A 24,900-nucleotide genomic window follows, 5' to 3' on the forward strand; every position below is an offset into this window, starting at 1 on the left:
GTTTCCTAAAAGTCCCAATTTTAACCCCCTTCCCCAAATCAAGATGGTGGCACAATCTGACAGACAAGCTAGAAAATTGAAATTTGGCAAAATTGAAGCTTTTCGCCTGTAACTGACGGAAAATTTACAAGATACTTAAATTTTTAAATTTTTATCCCCGAAAATATTGAAATAATATGGAGGCAAGTTTAATGACAGTGCCGACTTTCCTTTCGAGGTATTTGGTGGCTAAACGGTAAGTCGTATCACAAAACGGATGGCACAATCTCTGCTCAATTTAGAGTAATCTACAACCGTGCTCCTATGACATATTGTCGTAACTCTCCCTTATAAGTTAGATGTGGCTGTATTTCTCGATTGTACGTAAATGTTGTAATTTTTACACGTATAATTCATAGTTTGACACACTTATAGTATGTATGTTGGGTATTCAGCCCGAAGGCTGGTTTGATCCTCCACGGCTCCACCAACAGCTGTCATAGATAGCCTAGGTGTCACTGAAGAGGCATACTAGGGAAAAGAGGAATGAGGTAGTTTCCTGTCAATTATAGTCAAGATAGAATAATCAACTTCATCACGTACACTGGATCATCCAGTGGCCATATATGAGCTAAATTCTATGTTTCTAGCTATCACATATGTATCCGAAAAGTAATGATGTGTTCGAAAACTCTATCCAAATTTTGCCTTATTCAATATTACTAACTCAGTCTAACCCATAGTGTAGATACGAGAAAATGTCTTAGGATCAGTCACTTAGACTGTTACATGTGGCGTCTTATGGCGCAATCCGTTAGTCGATATAATTTACTGTTTAGCAGCAGTTAATCTGTAAATGAAGGTCTGAAATATTGTAAACTGCACATACTTTCGTACGTCGATCTATATATATTCATTGAAGTCAATTTGTAGCGATGAAGAAAGGGGATATCTGCCATTATAATTAACACTTTACAAATCAATAGAAATTGTCAGTAGGAGGGCGTCTGCTATTATATTCAGTACTCCCCACATCGACTTTGACTGGCAGTAGGAAATGTGTCCTTCTCCAAATCCTGTGTAACTGGCATTAGTAAGGAGGGTCTAACATTGTAATGAATAATTCCCTTCTCGATTTGATTGGCAGAAGGCAAGGGGCCATTCAGTTTTGTTCAAAACTCTGCAACCCGATTGTGTCTGGCAGCAGGCAAAGTTGCCCGCCATTAAAAAATCATCACCCATCTAAAATATGACTGGCATTAGGCAAAGTGCCCTACTATTGTAATCAAAATTCACCAACTCGAGTGTGACTGGCAGTAAGCTGACTGGAATTAGGAAAAGGAGCCTGTCATTATAATGATAACAGCACAACTCAATTTTGACTGGCAGCAAGGAAGGTGTCTGCCATTATAATAAACTCCTCAACTGTAATGTGTCTGAAAGTATCAAAGGGGGCCTTCCATTGTAACGAAAATTTTCTTAATCGATTGTGACTGCGCAGTAGGCAAGGGGGCCTGCTATTATAATGAAAACTTCCCAACTCGATTGTGAATGACAGTAGACAAGTGAGCCTGACATCATCATCAGAACTCAGTAACTCGCAATTTATATTGGAAATAACGTATGCTGAATCTCAAATAACAGGACATATGCAATTTCAAAAAAACAAGTCTTATTCTATGCCTGTACAGCAATTTTCTTCCGTATCCTTATACAATGTAGAATACCGTAAGGAAGCACGGGTACATTTGATAATATCAGATAAATTTTGGACTCAAATATGCTGTGCTCTTCCTAGGAACTTCCTTGATGTAATTCCTGAGGTATGGGGCTGTCTAAACAAATTTGTTTGGTTGAAGAAGATGGGTCAATTGCTCATCATGAAGCTGGGAATACTAATGCAAGTCTTCAACGTCATGAGAGAAAAACGCCTTTGAATTCACTCAGTATACAACAGAAATGTATATGAGGTTATTACTTTGGACCAAACGTGGTCGAGCATGTACTGGAGAGAGATGGCTGCCCTGCGAACCCCTAAGGCGTTACCTATTTCTAATGCTGGTGAAGGTTTATATGCCACTGAACTTTTTAGATCAGAGTATGAATTCATGAGAGATACCATCAAAGTTAAATCCGAGAAATACCAGGGATCAGTTTTGGGATTGCCAATGTGTGGTGGTACAGATCCACCGTTTACTAGCTAACGTGGTCACCTTTTAAATAGTGGGAATAAAGTCCTCTGAGAATCTACTGTACGAGTAAGTATAAAAAACTGAATAATCTGACCCATTCCCCTAAACTGTAATACTGGTTTTCTGCCCTGAGGTCTCCACATTTACCTAATACTTGACTCCTCCCAGCCCTTACTAGTTCCCTTCGTTACAGGCTTGCCGGGCTGAGTAGCTCAGACGGTTAAGGCGCTGGCCTTCTAACCCCAACTTGGCAGGTTCGATCCTGGCTCAGTCCGGTGGTATTTGAAGGTGCTCAAATACGACAGCCCCGTGTCGGTAGATTTACTGGCACGTAAAAGAATTCCTGCGGGACTAAATTCCGGCACCTCGGCGTCTCCAAAGACCTTAAAAAGTAGTTAGTGGGACGTAAAACAAATAACATTATTATTATTATTATTATTATTATTATTATTATTATTATTATTATTATTATTATTATTATTATTATTTTTATTATTATTATTATCGTTACAGGCTTGAAGTAAATCCGAAGAGAAATGAACGAATGGTTGGTCTGAAATGATGAGGGTGAAATCTGCTATGATTGGAGTAAATAAGGAGTCCAATGTAGTGTAAATATTATTAGACACTCAACCTTTTAGACTGAGGGGTGAGAAGTGTACTATACTGAACACGCTATTAGGAGATTTGCTTTTATAGTGAAAATGAAAGTCCACAGCCTGTTTCCAGTCATTTGACCGAGTCGGGAATGGAATGAATGGAGCTCCCATCTATCGGCGGGGATAGGAACTGTGCCGGGTGCCGAAGTCTAGACGAAATACAGTAGAGACAATACACTACACTCTGCGAGATATCGAGGGACAGCGATTAGAGCTCTGCCTAGCGGAGTGGCCTGGAGTTAATGATTCTCTCATAAGAGCACGTGTATTTGTTTTAGAAATTTTTGGCGTTATTTATGCGTTTGCAGTAAGTTGACATAAGTAAACAGTAGCATGTGTTATTCATATATATCTCCTCTCAACATCGAGTGGAACGATATATGCTGTGTTTTCGTGACAAGAAAATGTAATGAATATTGTGTTTGCATACTTATCCTTCAAGTGACACGAGATTTTTATAGTACTTCCTAAACTTCTAACCAGTGCGACCCATATTTTAACTGTATTAAAATATAATAAGCTTACTTTATTGTATAGTGCAGCAGTTAACCTTCAATACCAATGTGTTGTTGTAGGTGTGATCTGTGGATTTTGATTTAATTCTGGAAAATGCATGTGCATATGTGTGTGGCTGCTTGTATTCCAAGTTACCCCATTTAGAATGCCCTAATGCGTTGTCAAGCACTGAAGAAAATGTGGGTATCTTAAGAAATGTACATAATTCGTTGAAACAAAACGATGATGAATTTGCTTTACCCTAATGTAACGGCAAGTATTGCTTATAGGGAAATTTTGAATGTTTTCGAGGCTAAATTTATGGACTTCTTTCTGTAAGTAGGCTTCAAGTTAAAAGGAAAATTGTCTAGCTCTTAAATGTTAATTCATTGCATCATGTGTGTAAGGAATGTGCCGAAATTTTTATTGACAAGTGCCTTTATGTGATGATACAATGTTTTTAAATGAAAAAAAATACAAATCTAGCCGTAAATACTCAGCCAGGAGTGCTAAAGCTAAGAAAGTAATGCTTAAATGAAAGATCAAGTCCTTTTACAGTCGTCCATTTCACATCTTGATTATATATCTAATTTCAGTCTTTAAATAATAACCATTCTTCATTCTTTTATCCAGAATTGCTTTACCAACTTTGAAGTCAATATCTTAATAACACTTTCTTTCTGGACGTGATTTATTTATCCATTTTCGTATATGCTTTTCCGTTGATATTTGAATTTAGCACGAATTTCTAGGCCATGCCACTAGGAGCGCCACTTGCAAATTGCCTTCCATTTTAACAAGGCTAAATCCGGAAGTCTCGCGTATTGTCTCTACTGTATTTGCCTAGACAAAGATGAACAAAATATGCTTGCCTAACATGTGTTATATAGCCTTCTACTATGTTCACTGGTAATGCCATGCAGACCGTAATGTTATGCCGCAGGATATGTACCCATGGTCTTCTACCTATATCCTAAAATGATCGCAATTTATTTTTACGGGTAGGCTAAACCTAAAACCGTATTGTTAACATTGTAAAACTTATCATGAATATAAACATTTTCAATACATATCTTTGTAAGTCAAACAGAACGCTAGAACGTGGAACCCACCTTTAACATCACTGCAAGAGTTGTAAGTATGTCCTCCTGACAACTCTACTACCCTCTCTGAGAGTTCAGCATCAACCAGTCAAAGCTCACACGTAGAATTCAAAATGTACACGCGATTCGCTAAATTAACTACATACCCTCATAGCGCAAGAACTCCGAAGCGCCATGCCTTACCAAGCGACCGCTGTTCAGCCTGAAGGCCTGCAGGTTCCCCATGAGGTGTTAACAGCACCTAGTACTGGTGAGGATTTAAAGGGATAAAGTGGAATCTTTGGACATGGGGAAACTATCTAAAACGTTCAACGATAATATTGTACATACATATCATGTTTCAGAAAGTGCTTAGGACTAACTGCAGCATAATAACTAGGGCAAAAGGTACTGAATTCTTGAGAGAACACTGTGATTCCATAAAGTGATCATATGGCTATTTATTTATTTATTACTCGTGTTTAATAGAACCGATTTTGAAAACAGGTCTGTACCTTTAGAGGTGGTAACAATTGGTAAAGACCCACTATATAATAAAGGAGAAATAAGGCCAAAAAGAGGCGCAGGTTGGACAGTAAAATGGAGTTAGACATCTTTGTGAAAGTAAAGAGAAATTGAGGGAACTTACTAGAAAATTAGCTAATATGATGGCAAGCATAATTCGCAGTCATACAAATGTTATGATCTACGCAAGGCAGAAGTATTCAGTCAGCAGTATGTAAAGATCGTTGGTTACAAGGATAATGTCCAAATAGAGGAGGTGACTAATACTAAAGAATTATTGAAATTTACCTATGATAACAAATACATTTACAACAAGACACAAAAGTTGAAAACTAGAAAAGCAACTGAAATTGACAACATTTCTGGGGATATACTAAAGATGATGGGTTGGCTTATAGTACCATATCTGAAGTACTAATTTGTTCGCTGTTTGCATGAAGGAGCTATACCAAACGAATGGAGATTTGCTATAGTAGCCCCTGTGTATAAAGAAAAGGGTGATAAACATAAAGTCGCGAATTGCAGGCCAGTCAGTTTGACGTGAGTCGCATGTAATCTTTGAGAAAGCATTCTTTCTGATTATATTAAACGCGTTTGTGAAATTAATAACTGTTTCTATGGAAAGGAATAGTTATTCGAATGAAGCTCAACTTCTAGGACTCTATTAAGATATAGAAGGTTTCTCGGATTCAGGAGGTCAAATTGACTGTGTCGCAATTGACCTATCTGAGGCAACTGAGGCAATTGATAGGGCACATCATAGGAGACTACTGGCAGAAATGAGTGCAATTGGACTAGACAAAGGAGTGCTTGAATGAGTGACTATATCTCTAGAAAATAGAACTCAGAAAAGTAGCTTTATCAGATCCTGTAATCACTAAGAGGGGAGTTCCCCAAAGCAGTATAATTGGTTCTTTATGTCTTCTTGTACATAAAAATGATTTGAGTAAAGAACTTGAATTAGAGATAAGGCTTTTTGTGGATGACATTATTCTGTATAGAGCAATAAATAAGTTACAAATTTGTGAGGAAAAAAAAAAAAGTAGAAGAACCTCACAATGTTGTGAGACGAACAGCAGGCAATGGTATGATGATCAACGGGGTTAAAAGTCAGGTTGAGAGTTTCACTAATAGGAAGAGTCCTCTCAGTTTTAACTACTGCGTTGATGGTGCGAAAGTTTCTTATGGGGATCACTATAATTACCTGGGTATTATTATAAGGAAAGATCTTCATTGGAGTAATCACATAAATATGTTTGTAATTAAATGGTACAGATCTCTGCACATGGTTATGAGGGTATTTAGGGGTTCTAGTAATGATTTAAGGGAGAAGGCATATGCACCTACCGAGCTCGATAGCTGCAGTCGCTTAAGTGCGGCCAGTGTCCAGTATTCGGGAGATAGTAGGTTCGAACCCCACTGTCGGCAGCCCTGAAAATGGTTTTCCGTGGTTTCCCATTTTCACACCAGGAAAATGCTGGGGCTGTACCTTAATTAAGGCCACGGCCGCTTCCTTCCCACTCCTAGCCCTTCCCTGTCCCATCGTCGCCATAAGGCCTATCTGTGTCGGTGCGACGTAAAACAACTAGCAAAAAAAAAAAAAAAAGCATATGCACCTATGATAAGACCCCATCTAGAGTATGGTTCCATTGTATAGGAACCTAACCAGGATTACTGGAATGAATCCAAAGAAAATCAGCTCTTTTTGTTCTGTGTGATTTACAACAAAATAGTAGCGTTATGAAAACGTTACAAAGTTTCGGCTGGGAAGACTTGAGAGAGAGGAGACGAGCTGCTCTACTAAGTGGTATGTTACGAGCTGTCAGTGGAAAATGGCGTGGAATTACATTTGTAGGCGAATGAGTGGTGTTTTAAAAGTAGAAACGATCACAATATGAAGATAAAGTTTAAAATCAAGGGGAAAACTCGGAGTAAATATACGTTTATAGGAAATGTAGTTAAGGACTGGAATAATTTACCAAAGAACATGTTCAACATGTTTCCAAAATCTTTGCAATTCTTTAAGAAAAGTCCTGGTGAAAAAATGAAATGGCGTATGGCTTTTAGTGCCGGGAGTGTCCAAGGACATGTTCGGCTCGCCAGGTGCAGGTCTTTTGATTTGACTCCCGTAGGCGACCTGCGCGTCGTGATGGGGATGAAATGATGATGAAGACGACAGATACACCCAGTCCCAGTGCCAGCGAAATTAACCAGTGATGGTTAAAATTCCCGACCCTGCCGGGAATCGAACCCGGGACCCCTGTGACCAAAGGCCAGCACGCTAACCATTTAGCCATGGAGCTGGACAGAAAAGTCCTGGTAAACAAGAGACAGGGAATCTGCCACTTTGACAATTGCCCTAAATGCAGATCAGTGGTAGTTGATTATTTTATTTATTTATTTATTTATTTATTTATTTATTTATTTATTTATTTATTTATTTATTTGTATGTATGTATGTATGTATGTATGTATGTATTGATTGATTGATTGATTGATTGATTGATTGATTGATTGATTGATTGATTGATTGATTGATTGATTGATTGATTGATTGATTGATTGATTGATTGATTGATTGATTGATTGATTGATTGATTGATTGATTGATTGATTGATTGATTGATTGATTGATTGATTGATTGATTGATTGATTGATTGATTGATACATACTTACCTTTCCTTACGTTTGACCTTTGTATACAATTTCTGCTCAATTTCTTTAAAAAAGACAGGCGTAGCAGGTCCGATAGAAGACATGTAGCAGATACAGAAATTCAACTATTGTGAATGATATAATTGCGTTGCTTCCCAGTACTTGTCTTCGGACTTCTAAGGAAACATATTCAAGGCAGGATACATCAATCAAAATAATTATTTTGCTAGGCATAATTGATGCAGCATTTTAAAAATACATCAGTCCGTAAGTCTTAGTCACGTGAATGTAAGCCCAATGGTTGTCAAATTCTTCGAATTGCATGACAAATGCCTATAAATTAAGGTAGTTTCCTGACATTAATCCTCACTTATACATAGCAAGCAATAAGGTGATGCTAAATGGTTAGCGTGCTGGCCTTTGGTCACAGGGGTCCCGGGTTCGATTCCCGGCAGGGTCGAGAATTTTAACCATCATTGGTTAACGCTGACACGGGGGATGCGTGTATGTGTCGCCTTAATCATCATTTCATCCTCTTCACGACGCGCAGGTCGCCTACGAGAGTCAAATCAAAAGACCTGCACCTACCGAGCCGAACATGTCCTCGGACACTCCCGGTACTAAAAACCATACGGCATTTCATTTCAATAAGATGTTATTCAGTTCCACCGAAAAGTAGCATTCTATTCACTTAACTCTATCGAACGCCAAGAAATTGAAAATGGATCCGTTGTTAAGTTTCAAGGAAGTGTCAATTATCTGGGCGACCTTGTGAATAATACTCTCTGTTGGTCCTGCCTTATCAAACACGTGTTTTAGAAACTATTTAGTATTTGGGATCAGTTCCATTTAACGTCCCTGGCTGCATGAACGGTGTTCTTTTAAACCAAGGCATTTGTTATTGTGAATTAACACGATGAAAAAATTAAATGTCGTATGGCTTTTAGTGCCGGGATATCCCAGGACGGGTTCGGCTCGCCAAGTGCAGGTCTTTCTATTTGACTCCCGTAGGCGACCTGCGCGTCGTGATGAGGATGAAATGATGAAGACAACACATTAGAATTAACCAATTAAGGTTAAAATCCCCGACCCGGCCGGGAATCGAACCCGGGACCCTCTGAACCGAAGGCCAATACGCTGACCGTTCAGCCAACGAGTCGGACATTACCACGATAATTTAATCTTAAGCAAGATCTCAAAGATGTACAATGTGAATCTGCAGCGGGAGTCGAGAGCCTACATAGGCATATCTTCAGCATTCATGAAAAGAATGATGTAACACCACACAGAACCATTGGTATTTGAAGCCGGGAATACATGGTCTTACTGAAGTGTTTGTTTACTCCTGAGGATATTTTAAAGTTAACATACGTTCATATTTGAGTAAATTAAAGCAGATAATCTTGATGTTATACACGATTGTTCATATCGTGATCACTGACATAAGTTAATCAGTTTACATGGAATCCGAATCACCAGAATGAGATATTTCGTTTCAAAAATCCCACATGAAGTAGTCGGGATTCAGTCCAAGGGGGACTTGGTAAGAAACCTGGGAATATGTCACACAGCTGTCATGCCCCTCATTGCTTAAATCCTTTGTACATGTTAGCCAAAATATTAAACAATACAGTAGGTTACTGGTAACAGTTTATAGGATCTAAGCGTCAAAAAGCAAAGTACTGTAAGTTATTTGTTGTTGTAACGTTCCAGACGTTACAGTGTAATTATGTTAATTTTATTATGTGTAATTAATTCAGGAATTTAACGTCATGATATTTATTTGGTATGTAATTGTATTATAATTCATGTTTAATCATTTGCTCACTATCATTTCATTACTTTGTAACTACGACTTGTAAACGAGGGCTGAATATCCTAATATTCACTTAGATTCTTGCGACAGTTGGTTAAAATTAACTTGCAGTAGATTTCAGTTATCTTGCCACATCACCGAGGAGGAAGGGAGGACAAATTTAGACAACAAGTTCTGAGAAATGCGAGCACGTGTTCACGCGTCCTAACGTAAGCTACCGTATTTCGACCAGAATTATTCGAACTGATCAACGCCTATATTTTCAAAGGAGCGTCATGTTGCCATGGATACTGAGTGAAAGGACGAATAGAAGAACAGTTGATATCATGGATATGGCCCGTCAACTCTAATTTCTGGAGTGGGGAGAGAAGTGTCATCTGATTGGACCACGTGGTAGCGGCCTGTAATTAGCGCGAGAGAAAGTTATAAGAGGGCGTGTTGGAGCTCCTGGAGGGTCTCTCTACAACGTCTTATTCGCTTCTGCGAGTCTCTCTACATTATTCTACGATCTTCTACGAGGCTTCTACTTGATTTTCTACTTGATTCTGCGTCTCGATACTTAGAAATTCTGAATGAGGTGTGTATAGCCACTCTCATGAGGAAGTACGTACAGCACGGCTGCAAGACCGGTTTGAATCAGTCTAAGTCAATAGATAGTTTTAATCTAGATAGAAATGAAACTTCAGAGAACATTTTCAGTAAAGTTGGAAGGATTCTTAATTGAGTAACCTCTCCATATAACCCAAGGTGGTTCTTCTAACTGTGACATAGGGCTTATCTCCAATCTATGGGATAAAGCATAATAGGGAGTGTTAGTTTTGAAGTCATCTTCCAATTAGTGGTGGGTGCAATTGGCAAGGCAGGAATGGTACTGAGCTGCAGATGAAGAGATATCAAAGACGGCCGGTGATGTTCCCGCTACAAGGAGGGAAGCTTTCCAAGGACCAGCAGAACAAGACGACATGGTGAGCAAGCGAGTTAAAGATATTGCAAGTTTTCGCGAAGTAGAGTCATTCAATTTTTTATTAAATTCATTTTCTAATTTAAATTCAGTTCTCGTTAAACCGTCGTCATTCATATTAAATATAATAAATAGTATTTTTCTAGTTCACTTTCATTAATCTGCCTTAATTAGCCTTTTGATTTCTAATTCTCCTGCTTAATGATTAGTGCACTATCACCTCACCCCTATGATAAGAGTCTGTCCAAGCTTGAATATAAATTTTATCTTTAAGTCCTCAACTTAAAGATTGGCGCCCTTTGCTTGCTTGGTTGCATTTCTCATTTGATGATGGTTCTCCGAGAGGGGAAGTCACATAAATGCCGCTCCAACGTGTGGCGAGAAAATCATTAAGTACGGAGCAGTTAATGACAGTAACGATATCAGAATTCGTATTATGGGCAAAATTTGGATATCCACGTTTCATTAAGAGTGTTTGATTGTGGGAAGGATCATGGCTGATCAGACGAAAGAGGAGAGGATGTTGCGCAGTGGACGGGCGATAAAAGGCAATAACGTATTGAGTTCAGAGGAAGAGTTGTGTAGTCTAGTAGAGGAAATTGAAGATAGAAGTGTAAGTAGTATGGAGAGTGAAGGCAAGCAGAAAGAAGTCAGTATGGAGTCAGATGATAGTAGGATGGGGGGCGAAGCGGAAGTAAACACTAACAATGAAAGTAATAATAATGATCAGTTAATGGGAATGATGCAGTTAATGTTAAGTAAGATAGAGGACAGTAAAAATGAGCTTAAAAGTGAATTAGGACAAACTAACACTAAAATTGAGAATATTAAATATGAACTTAAAGAACAGTTAGAGCAAACTAAAGCTGAATTAAGCAGGGAGATGAGAGAAAATAAGGAGGAAGCGAATCGGAGAATGGACGAACACAGTAGGCAGTTACGCGATCTGGTGGTAAAAAATGAACATTTTAATAAGCGATTAGAGGACCAGAAAAGCGAATATGTACGACAAGGGAAAGAGGTAGAAGAAAAGTTTGCGGAACAGAGAAGTGAATTCTTGGAATTAATGGGGAAGGAAAACAACTCTACTAGGGAGGAAGTAATGAGGCAGGTCACTAGTATTGATAAGAGAGTTGAGACTCAAAGAGGGGAAATACGGATATTTAAAGACCACGTCCAACAAGAGATTGACACGGTAAAGCTTAGAATAGAAGATGAGACCCGGGCAAGTGAAGAAAGGTTTGCGATAGCTGAAGAGAATAAGATTGAAATTAGGACATTGAAAGAGAAGCAGGTTAATTTGGAGAGAGAAATTGATAGGAGAGACAGAGATGTAGAATGCCGGATGGAGAAAGCAGAAAATCAGTTAAAACAGGTGGCAAAGGATAAACAGGTTTTCACGGGAAGGCAATGTCTAGGAAATAGCTACATTAGGGAAATTGAACTACCTAAATTTAATGGGAAACAAACGAACCCGCTAGATTTCCTTAAGATGATAGAGAAACGGTTTGAAAAGCGTCTAGAGGAAGGGTCTATGGACTGGGAAGACGTTATGGAAAATATTGACCATGCTTTTGTAGGAGAAACTCGGTCTTGGTTCATGGTATATAGGCAGACGATGACGAACCTGAAAGAATTCAGAAATAAGTTTAGAGAGAAATTCTGGAATGAAGCGATACAAGCTCGGGAGAGAGAAAGGGTGGTATTTGGGAGGTACAAACAGCATGAGGGAGTTACTATGACCGAGTACTTCCTGGCACATGTCATGATTTGTCAGAACTTAGATGGTATAACCGAGGGGTCGGATGTAGTAAGACTACTTTTGAGACATTTTCCGGACAGGGTGAGAGAAGCGGCCTGTATGCAAAAAGTTGGAACTATACAGGAGATGGAGAATCTACTAGGCAGTTTTGATGCATTAGGTAACCTTAGAAGTAGAACGGAGAATATTCAGAACTTTAGTCATCACAACGGAATGAGACATAACGGTAGTACACAGAATCACGAAACTCGTAATCAGTTCAGACCTCAGCAGAACAGCAGGAGAGGAGCATCTGAATATAGGACAGGAAATTCCCAACGGAGGCCAGAGCAATGTACTAATGAGTCCAACGTCAATACACAAAGGGAACCTTTAAACTAACGAGAGGCTGTAATGTTAGGTCAGAATTCCAGCCTAGTAAGAAGGTAGCGAAGTGTCTTGCCATGAAAGTGTTACCATATGACCTCGATGTTAGAGACGATTTGTTGTATGAACCCGAGCAGAATAATGGAGATTCAAGTAATAAAGTAGTCAATCCCGTTGTTAAATTGAAAGTTTGGGGGGCGTGGGTTAAAGTTTTGATTGATTCTGGTAGCCAAATATCATGTATTAGTTCTCAGTGGTATGAGTCATTAGTGAAACAGGGTATTCAGTTGGAGGAAATGCCTGTTAAGTCTACTTTCATCATTACGGCTGTTGGAAAGAGGTCTAAGCAAATTTGTAAACAAGTAGCTGTCCCGATCAGTATTAATAATTTTATTAGCGTTCAGATATGTTTGGTAATTCCGCATTTGATATTTGATCTTATCTTGGGATCTGACTGGTTAACGTTAAAATTGGCTCAGTTAAATTACAATGATCTAGTGCTAAATTTGAGGTGGAATAATGAGGATATTAAGGTCAAGTTTGAGGAGGAAATTCAGAGGAAAACGGAAGTTAGTACAGTGTGGAGAATGAGAGAGGTTTCTAAAGTTAATGAAGAGGCTAGTGAGGGCCTGAAGTTGTGTCAGTTGTGGATTCATGAGGATAAAATATGTGGCTTGAAAGAAGCCGTAAGTAGAAATGAGTTGAATGAAGTCCAGAAGGACAAGTTATTTGAAGTGTTGTGTGAACACGTGGAGATTTTTTCCGAGAAACCTGGTGTTACCCATCTGTATGAACATTCTTTTTCTGTGCTGGATAAGACTCCATTCAGCGGACCGCGATATCCGATACCACACAAATATGCAAAAGCCGTAGAGGATCAAATTCAAGCTATGTTAGCAGACGATGTGATTGAGTTATCAAACAGTCAATATGTTAATCCCTTAATTGTAGTGCCTAAGTCTGATAGATCAATACGTCTGTGTATTGAATGCGAGAGCGTAGTGAGAGTGTTAGGTTTGCCTGAGGAACCACCTCGTAATGCTGAATTTTACGTCCGACTGGCACGGGAGAACCTGATTAAATCTGGAGATAAACGTAAAAGGCAACAAAAACGTAAGGTACTGGATAACTTTGAGGTAGGTGATATGGTTTTGGTGAGAGTTCCCATGTTGTCAAATAGTGAGGATAAGGTAACAAAGAAATTTTTTCTTTTATTTCAAGGCCCTTATAAAGTACATAGAAGACTAGGACCCTGTGCTTACAAGTTAGCGGATGGCGAGAGCGTAATGAATGGTTCGTACAACATTAGTAGTTTAAGGAGATACCTGTCGTGTGAGGTGGCTGAACCGGATTGGGAGATATAGGTCAGTAACTCGGGGAAGTTGCTACTTGTTATGTCAGACTACGAGCGGTATGTGTTTACGTCTCAATTGTGGTGGTATTTCCTAGTTGTGTTTGTAAACAAGGGAGATGTTTTGTGTGTAGCGGTAGATTTACGCTCGTTCATTAACGATAGATCATCTGTTTTCCGTATGTGAGGCCATGAAATTTTATATATTTGTTTCTGAGATGTTACATAAGGCTAATTAAAGCTGACGACGGCAAATAATTAATTTTCCCGTATGTGCATTTCTAACTTGCAATAATTTTACCGTGAGCTTAAATCACGTGTGTATTTGTGTGAAGTGTATTACATCCTGCTTCAAGATAGGGTTGAAACATTCGAAAGAGTGATAAAAGTGTAAATTGTTTGTATCATATGTTTTCAATTTTTTTAATGTAAAAGATTGGAAGAGAACGTGTTACTGCTATCTAGCAAAGAATGTCGGAGAGATGGGGAGGAAAAGGACAGATAGACACTCGGCAGAGTTTGTAATCTGAATTGTATATATTATGTTATATTCTCTAGAATAATCTTGTTTTTTTTTTTACAAAAGTGAAAAGTTGCTCATGATGGGCAGAACTTAGCATCTAAACCTCAAGATGAACTGAAATAACAGACAGTCGCAATGGGAAGCAGTCTAAGAGAGATATGGAAAGAGTGAGATATAATTAAGTGTATGAAAATACTGTCGCTCGTTATGGGCAGGTAATAGAGGTATTTCAAGTCAATGTGGGAGTAAGTGTGTGAGTTCTCAAACTCATGTGATATTTGTTAAGAACTCATGGGGGCGTATGTAACGTTCCAGACGTTACAGTGTAATTATGTTAATTTTATTATGTGTAATTAATTCAGGAATTTAACGTCATGATATTTATTTGGTATGTAATTGTATTATAATTCATGTTTAATCATTTGCTCACTATCATTTCATTACTTTGTAACTACGACTTGTAAACGAGGGCTGAATATCCTAATATTCACTTAGATTCTTGCGACAGTTGGTTAAAATTAACTTGCAGTAGATTTCAGTTATCTTGCCACATCACCGAGGAGGAAGGGAGGACAAATTTAGACAACAAGTTCTGAGAAATGCGAGCACGTGTTCACGCGTCCTAACGTAAGCTACCGTATTTCGACCAGAATTATTCGAACTGATCAACGCCTATATTTTCAAAGGAGCGTCATGTTGCCATGGATACTGAGTGAAAGGACGAATAGAAGAACAGTTGATATCATGGATATGGCCCGTCAACTCTAATTTCTGGAGTGGGGAGAGAAGTGTCATCTGATTGGACCACGTGGTAGCGGCCTGTAATTAGCGCGAGAGAAAGTTATAAGAGGGCGTGTTGGAGCTCCTGGAGGGTCTCTCTACAACGTCTTATTCGCTTCTGCGAGTCTCTCTACATTATTCTACGATCTTCTACGAGGCTTCTACTTGATTTTCTACTTGATTCTGCGTCTCGATACTTAGAAATTCTGAATGAGGTGTGTATAGCCACTCTCATGAGGAAGTACGTACAGCACGGCTGCAAGACCGGTTTGAATCAGTCTAAGTCAATAGATAGTTTTAATCTAGATAGAAATGAAACTTCAGAGAACATTTTCAGTAAAGTTGGAAGGATTCTTAATTGAGTATCCTCTCCATATAACCCAAGGTGGTTCTTCTAACTGTGACATAGGGCTTATCTCCAATCTATGGGATAAAGCATAATAGGGAGTGTTAGTTTTGAAGTCATCTTCCAATTAGTGGTGGGTGCAATTGGCAAGGCAGGAATGGTACTGAGCTGCAGATGAAGAGATATCAAAGACGGCCGGTGATGTTCCCGCTACAAGGAGGGAAGCTTTCCAAGGACCAGCAGAACAAGACGACATGGTGAGCAAGCGAGTTAAAGATATTGCAAGTTTTCGCGAAGTAGAGTCATTCAATTTTTTATTAAATTCATTTTCTAATTTAAATTCAGTTCTCGTTAAACCGTCGTCATTCATATTAAATATAATAAATAGTATTTTTCTAGTTCACTTTCATTAATCTGCCTTAATTAGCCTTTTGATTTCTAATTCTCCTGCTTAATGATTAGTGCACTATCACCTCACCCCTATGATAAGAGTCTGTCCAAGCTTGAATATAAATTTTATCTTTAAGTCCTCAACTTAAAGATTGGCGCCCTTTGCTTGCTTGGTTGCATTTCTCATTTGATGATGGTTCTCCGAGAGGGGAAGTCACATTGTGATAACATGATGGCGAACATAATTAGCAGCCATTTTAATTTTAGGGAGCAATGGAAGTATATGTATAGATACCTTAAGGCAGAAGCAGGTTCTAGAAAGGAAATGTCAGGAATCATTAATGAGCAAGTGGAATGTATATGTGAGTACTTATAGAAGACAGAAGTGTTCAGTCAGCAATATGTAAATTTAGTCGAATACAAGGTAAACGTCTAGATAGAGAAGGCGACTAATGCTGTCGAATTACTAAAATTTACCTATCATAATAAAGGCATTAACGAAAAGATTTAAAAAGCTAGAAAAGCTGCTGGGATTGATAAGATTTCTGGCGGTATATTAAGGGTAATGAGTTGAGATATATTGCCATATCTAAAATTCTTACTTGATTACCATTTGCATGAAAGAGCGATCAAAAATCAATGGTTACTTGCAATAGTAGCCTTAGTGTATATGAGAAAGTGTGATAAACATAAAATTACAGGCCAGTCAGCTTAATATGTGTTGTATGTAGTCTCTGGGAAGGTATTATCTATATATATAAAATAACTTGTCCTGACTGACTGACTGACTGACTGACTGATTCATCATCGCAGAGCCAAAACTACTGGACGTAAAGAAATGAAATTTTGGGGATATATTCATATTAAGATGTAGGTGCTCGCTAAGAGAGGATTTTTGTATATTCCTTCGCTAATGGGGTGAAAAGAGGGGTGAAATTTTAAAATGAGTGTGTCTATATCTCGAAACTTTAAAAGTTTACAGATGTAAAAATTGGTATTTAGAATCTTCTTTAAAAATAAGGAAACACGTATTTTTTTGTTTTCAGAAAATCCCAATAGGAGGGGTGAAAAAGGGTGAAAATGGGGAAAATGGGTTGAATGCCCTTAATCAGGATACCAGTACTTATATCTCAGAAACTGAAGATATTACAGACCTGAAAATTGGTACGTTTGATCTCTTTTAAAAATAAAGAAACACGTATTTTTTTGTTTTTGGAAAATCCAATTAATGGGAGGGTGAAAAGGGGGTGAATTTTAAAAATGAGTGAATCTATATCTCCAAACTTTTAAAGTTTGCAGATGTAAAAAATGGTATTTAGAATCCCCATTGAACATAAAGAAACACGTATTTTTTGTTTTCGGAAAATCGCAATAGGAGGGGTGAGAAGGGGTGAAAACGGGGTTGAATGCCTTTAATGAGGCTACTTATATTTCAGAAACTGAAGATATTACAGACCTGAAAATTGGTGTTTGGGATCTCCTTTAAAAATAAAGAAACACGTATTTTTTGTTTCTGGAAAATCCAATTAAGGGGGGGGGTGAAAAGGGGGTAATATTTAAAAATGAGTGTATCTATATCTCAAAACTTTTAAAGCTTATAGATGTGAAAATTTGTATTTAGAATCTCCGTTAAAAATAAAGAAACACGCATATTTTGTTTTCGGAAAATCCCAATAGGAAGGGTGGAAAAAGGTTGAAAATGGTGTCGAATGATTTTCATGAGTCTACTTATGTTTCAGAACCTGAAGATATTACAGACCTAAAAATTGGTGTTTGGGATCTCCCTTAAAAATAAAGAAACACGTATTTTTTTGTTTTTGGAAAATCCAATTAATGGGGGGGAGGGGTGAAAAGTGGGTGATTTTTTAAAATGAGTGTATCTATATCTCAAAACTGTTAAAGTTTATAGATGTAAAAATTGGTATTTAGAATCTCCTTTAAAAGTAAAGAAACACGTATTCTTTTGTTTTTGGAAAATCCCAATAGGAAGGGTGTAAAAGGGTGAATAATGGGTTGAATGCCTTTAATGAGGATACTTATATTTCAGAACCTGAAGATATTACAGACCTGAAAATTGGTATTTGGGATCTACTTTAAATGTAAAGAAACACGTATTTTTTCGTTTTTGGAAAATCCAAATATTGGGGGGGTGAAAAGGGGGGTGAATTTTTTAAAAAGAATGTGTCTACATCTTAAAACTTTAAAATTTACAGATGTAAAAATTGGTAGTTGGAATCTCCTCAAAAAATAAAGGAACACGTATTTTTTTGTTTCCTGTAATTCCCAATAGGAGGGGTGTAAAAGGGTGAAAAATGGGTTGAATGCCTTTAATGAGGATACATATATCTCAGAAACGGAAGATATTACAGAACTGAAAATTTGTATATGGGATCTCCTTTAAAAATAAAGAAACACGTATTTTTTTAGGTTTTGGAAAATCCTATTAATGGCGGTTAAACAGAAGTGACAAATTGGGGTGAATTTTTCGAAAGAATATCTTGGAAACGTAAAATATTACAGACGTAAAAAGTGGGTGTTTGGAATCTCCTGTAAATGTAAAGAAACATAGGTGATTTGTTTTTGGAAACTCCACTTAAGTTGAACCCAAAAGGGGTGAAATTTTAAAATGAGAATTTTTACAGTATAACTAAAAAAACTTAACATGTTACAGAAGTGAAAAATGGTATTTTTATCTCTATTAAACATAAAGAAACGTGTATTTTTAATTTTCGGAAATACCACTTGGGTGGAGGGGGGGTGAAAGAGACTGAAAATGTTGAATTCTTTTAATTAGGCTACTGATATCTTAAAAATGAAGATGTTACAGACGTGAAATTTGATATTTGCTACCTGCTTTAAAAGTAAAGAAATACGTATTCTCGGAAAATCCAATGAAGGGGGAGGGAGGGGGTGAAAGAATTGAAAAATTAATTGACTTTAATTGTATGAGAATATATACATCTAATAAAAACTAAAGTTGTTACAGACGTGAAAATTCGTATTTGGATCTCCTTTAAAAACAAAGAAAAACGCGTTTTGGGGGGGAAACCATCTTGGCGGGGGGGGGGGGGAGTAAAGGAGTTGAATTCCTTTCATGAGGACACATAAATCAAAAAGTGAAGAAGTTAGAGTCGGGATAATTGGTATTTAGAAGATTCTTTACTAGTAAAGAAACAAGTATTTTAGCGGGAAATTTCACTTAGGGGGTGGGGGGAGTAGTTTGAAATGAAGTGACAAAAGTAAATTATATTTATGGGGATACTTATATCTCAAAACTGAAGGTAATAGACGTGAACATTGGTGTTTGGAATCTCCCTTAAACATAAAGAAACACGCCTTCTTTTAATTTTTGGGGGGGGGGGGGGGTTGGCAGTAAAAACTAACGGCGGTGGGGTGTAAAAGGAGGTGAGACCAATTTATTTTAGTGTTCTTAATGTACTTATAAGGATCCTCCGTTGCTCAGGCGGCAGCGCGCCGGCCTCTCACAGCTGGGTTCCGTGGTTCAAATCCCGGTCACTCCATGTGACATTCGTGCTGGACAAAACGGAGGCGGGACAGGTTTTTCTCCGGATACTCCGGTTTTCCCTGTCATCATTCATCCCAGCAACACATAATGGTAATAATAATAATAATAATAATAATAATAATAATAATAATAATAATAATAATATTCCGGACCGTCGTCAAATGTGCGGACCGCGCTGGAAACTGCTCCTGGACGGGTAATGACTAAGAATGTAGTCCGGCCGCGGGTTCAGTGCCGCCAAGGCACCCAATATGACACCACGCAGATCTCCTGAAGGATTTTATCTAGATTAAAAATGATTATAGGAAAATACGGTATGGCAAAGATTTACAGACCCAACTGACCGGGATGAATATCTGAGCCCTGCCCGGGAAGTACGAAATCGATTGCTGGAAAGGAAGATTGAAAAATGGGAGGAAACGTGCCGTAATCTAATAGAAAACGAGTCAGATCGGGAATTTTGGTGGGTTCTCGCTGAAAATGAGTCAGATCGCGAATTTCGGCGGATTATATATCTAAAACAATAAGCATTCAATTATAAATTTCAGTATAGTACCGTAGCGAAGCACGGGTACCTTGCTAGTTTCTTTTATATTAGAAAAATTTGCTAAATTAGTAATTGATTTGATATGAGGCAGTTCGGGTTTAGTAAAGGTTATTCCAGTGAGGTTCAACTTGTAGGATTCAAGTAAGGTATAGCAGGTATTTTCGATTCAGGAGTTCAAATGGTCTATGTCGCTATTGAATGCTCCAAGACATTTGATAGAGTAGGTCATAGGAGATTACCGAAGAAAATGAGGACTATTGGACTAGACAAATTAGTGGTTGAATGGGTTGCTAAATTTTTATAAAATCTAAGAATAACAGAGAGATTCAGAGTAGTTAAAGTGTCATCCGATCCTGTAATGATTAGAAGGGGTTCCCCACAGGACAGCAGTATTGGCGCTTCATGTTGTTATATCATTATATATCATTAAAGAACTGAATCTCCAGATAAGACTATGTTCAGATGATGTTATACTATATAGAGCAGTAAATGAGTGGCAGGATTGTGAGCGACTGAATGGGGACCTAGACTATATTGTGAGACGGACAGTGAAAAATGTTATGACGGTAAACATGATGAAAAAGTCATATTGTAGGGTTCTCCAAGAAGAAAATATATCTGTTTTAATTACCGTGTTGACTGGGTGACAGTACCTCATTGGAATCACGGGAAGTACCTAGATGTAAATATAAGGATGCTTTTCTTCGGGGTAACCATACTTGTAACGAGGTTGTTAGCGAAGGTAACAGATCTCTTCACATAGGGATGTACGAAGGGTGTAAAATAGAGGGCCTATAAAACTTTTGCAGTTGCTGTATGTTTCCAGTGTTGGGACTCACACCCAGGAATACTTGATACGAGAAATAGCGTAGATCCAAAGGAAAGCAGGACAATTTGTTCCGGTGATTAGTGACAAAGGAGTAGTGTTACGGAAATATTGCAAAATTTGGACTCGGAGGACTTGGAAGAAAGGGGTCGAAATTCTCCATTAAATGGTATGTTCTGAGCTGTCAGTGGAGAGATGGCGTGGAATGACATTAGTAGGCGAATAAGCTTGAGCAGAGCTTTCAAAGTAGGGAAAATGATAATATGGAGATAAAGTTGGAATTCAAGGGGGAAAATTAGGACAAATATCCATTTTTAGTACGGGGAGTAAAGGATAGGAATAATTTATCAAGGAAAATTTTCGATTCCTTACCAAGTTCTTTACAAACGTTTAAAAACCGGCTAAGTAAGTACCACTTGGGAAACAGCCCTAAATGCACATCATTGATGCTTGGTAGGCTGATTGATTCTACAATATTATCTAACATCACAGGGCAACAATGCTCATATACCAGGTGGCTCTCGAACACCGTACTTTCTACTTATAAATGCCCCGCATGCACAAGTGATGAATGGGATGTCTTCCAACTGATTTTCACAGGGGAACTACTGCCAGCGGGCAGGTTACGTCAGAATATGAAGAGATAAGAAACGGAGTGTCGCTCGCAGCACGTTACTCAGCGCGACTGGTCTAATGCACCCCTTGCGTTAGTAAACATCGTTTTCGACCGTATAGTTCTAGGCTGGTGTATGGTACAGCCGCACTGTACTTGCTGTCTGCATATCAGCAGTGGCAAGTGTGATCAGCGGCGACGAATGCACAGACATTATTTTAATCTGGACAATCTGGTCGGAATGCAACAGAAGCTCCAAACAGACGTATGCCTTCTACACACGTACTTCACCGAAGAGTATTAGTTTTTGTTTCATACAAGCAAATCCTCCATCGAGTGGAATGTCTACACTTGTATCAATTAATAAGTTATTAGATTTACTTTTATGCATCTTTGGCGTGTCTACAAACAGTAGCGGCGATTAGGAGGTGGGGCGAGAAGGAACAGTCGCCCCCCCACACACACACACTTTGTGGATTAAACATTATATTTTTATTCCACTTTAGCCAGCTGGAACTAGCAATTATTTTAAGAAAGCTGTTTGTACAAACCATGTTACCTTATCTGCTAATTCCTTCGTTTATTTTCTTTAATTATTAACATAATTATTGACGGAAATACGCACAAAATGTTGTTCGTCACGGCTAACCAATTTGTGTAGCACTACGGCAAGTAGTAGAGACTTTGCATGTGCTGTGAGGAAGGGTAGTAGGGGTAGGCCTACTTTTCTTTTGCCGAGGTCGTGGCCACTGAGTTATAATTCACCCACTTGCCGCGCGCATTCAGTAGTCTGGCAGTCTCTTTTAGTGTCTGTTAGTTTCTTAGTGAGTATTCAAATACTAAATGATTTTAATTGCATAATCATGCCGTACTTCTATTTAATTATACCGGCGAGGTGGCCATGGGGTTACCGGCGCGCAGCTCTGAGCTTGCACTCGGGAGATAGTGGTTTCGAATCCCAATGTCGACAACCCTGAAGATGGTCTTCCGTGGTTTCCCATGTTCACACCAGGCAAGTGCTCGGGCTGTACCTTATTTAAGGCCACGGTCGCTTCCTTTCCACGCGTAGCCCTTTCCTGTCTAATCGTCGCCATAAATCCTATCTATGTTGGTGCGACGTAAAGCCAATTGTAAAAAAAAATCAGTTGTAATGGTATTTCAATGGGAGCTAATACTAACGTTCCTAAATTATTTCTTTGTGTTATGTTATTTATTAAGTAAATGCCCCGTAGTATGTTTGTGAGACCTGGTGAAAATGTTATCATACAGCATTGAATCAAAATCTTAAAAAAATATATTATTACGAATAATCCACGGGGCAGATTAATTACATTTACATATAAAATAACATAATACAAACGTAATAATTTAGTCCGTTTAAAGCAATGTTGGTATTCTCTCGCGGTGAAATTACGATTACAATTAAATATATTTTCTTTTACAGTTAACTTTGCGTCGCACCGACACAGATAGAAATTATGGAAAAGAAGCGGCCGTGGCCTTAATTACGGCACAGCCTCAGCATTTTCCTGGTATGAAAATGCGAAACCACGGAAGACCATCTTCAGGGTTGTCGACATTGGGATTCGAAACCACTATCTCCCGAGTGCAAGCTCACAGCTGTGCGCCCGTAACCCCACGGCCAGCTCGCCTGGTACAATTACAGGGATGTACGGCATGATTATGCAATTAAGAGTCATTTATTATTTGAATACTCACTAAGAAACTAACAGACAATAAAGAGACTGCCAGACTGACGAATGCGCGCGGCAAGCGGGTGAATTATAACTCAGTGGCCACGACCTCGGCAAAAAAATATGTACCCCTACTAACCTTCCTCACAACACATGCAAAGACTCCACTACTTGCCGTAGCGCTATACAATAAGGGAAATATTTAGCATAACTTATAAGACAATAAGGCTTGTACAAATAGAATTTTAAAATAATTCCTAGGTTCAGCTGGCTAAAGTGGAATAAAATGTAATATTTACACTACAGTCCGCCTCTGTGGTGTAGTGGTCAGTGCGATTAGCTGCCACCCCCGGAGGTCCGGGTTCGATTCCCGGCTCTGCCACGAAATTTGAAAAGTGGTACGAGGGCTGGAACGGGGTCCACTCAGCCTCGGGAGGTCAACTGAGTAGAGGTGGGTTCGATTCCCACCTCAGCCATCCTGGAAGTGGTTTTCCGTGGTTTCCCACTTCTCCTCCAGGCGAATGCCGGGATGGTACCTAACTTAAGGCCACGGCCGCTTCCTTCCCTCTTCCTTGCCTATCCCTTCCAATCTTCCCATCCCTCCACAAGGCCCCTGTTCAGCATAGCAGGTGAGGCCGCCTGGGCGAGGTACTGGTCATACTCCCCAGTTGTATCCCCGGCCAAGAGTCTGAAGCTCCAGGACACTGCCCTTGAGGCGGTAGAGGTGGGATCCCTCGCTAAGTCCGAGGGAAAAGCCGAACCTGGAGGGTAAACAGATGATGATGATGATGATGATGATGATGATGATTTACACTACAAAGTGAGGGTGGGAGCGACTATCCCTCCTCACCCCACCCCCTACTTTTTGTAGACACGCCAAAGGTGCAGTAAATGAAATCTAATAACTTATTAGTTGATACACGTGTAGACATTCAACTCGATAAAAGAGTTGATTGTACGGAACAAAAACTAATACTGTTCGGCAAAATATGTGTGTAGAAGGCGTACGTCTGTTTGGAGCTTCTGTTGCACTCCGACCAGTTTGTCCAGCTTAAAATAATGTCTGTGTATTGACCGCTTCTGATCACACTAGCCATTGCCGATATGCAGACTGAAAATATAGCGCGGCTGTACCATACACCAGCCTAGAACTATGCGGTCGAAAACGATGTTTACTAATGCAAGAAGGGGCTGCCTGGCCGAGGCGGTAAAGGCGTGCTCGGTTCGCCCGGAAGGATGTGGGTACGAATCCCCGTCAGGAAGTTATAAAATTTAAGAAACGAGATTTCCACTTCCGGAGGTGCATATGGCAATGAGGTTCACTCAGCCTACACCAAAAATGAGTACCAGGTTAATTCCTGGGGGCAAAGGCGGCCGGGCGTAGAGCTAACCACTCTACCCCATCACGTGCCGAGGTTAACAATGGTGGAAGCCTTTACATTCCACTCCTCCAAGGGCCTTCATGGCCTGTACGGAGGTGACTTTCTTTGCTTTTTAAAAAATTAATGTAATGGGTGCATTAGACCAGTCGCGCTGAGTAACATGCTGAGCGCGACACTCCGTTTCTTATCTCTTCATATTCTGACGTAACCTGCCCGCTGGCAGTAGTTCCCCTGTGAAAATCAGTTTTAAGACATCCCATTCATCATTTGTGCATGCGGGGCATTTATAAGTAGAAAGTACGGCGTTCGGGAGCCACCTGGTATATTGTCTCGAGTTAACTCTGTGAATTCGTGCAGGTGAATTTGTCCAAATTAACAACATTTCTATTATCCTTTTATAATTCCATACGGGTAATTATTATTACTATC

The sequence above is a fragment of the Anabrus simplex genome, chromosome 1, assembly GCF_040414725.1.
Source record: "Anabrus simplex isolate iqAnaSimp1 chromosome 1, ASM4041472v1, whole genome shotgun sequence".
NCBI classification, from domain to species: Eukaryota; Metazoa; Arthropoda; class Insecta; order Orthoptera; family Tettigoniidae; genus Anabrus; species Anabrus simplex.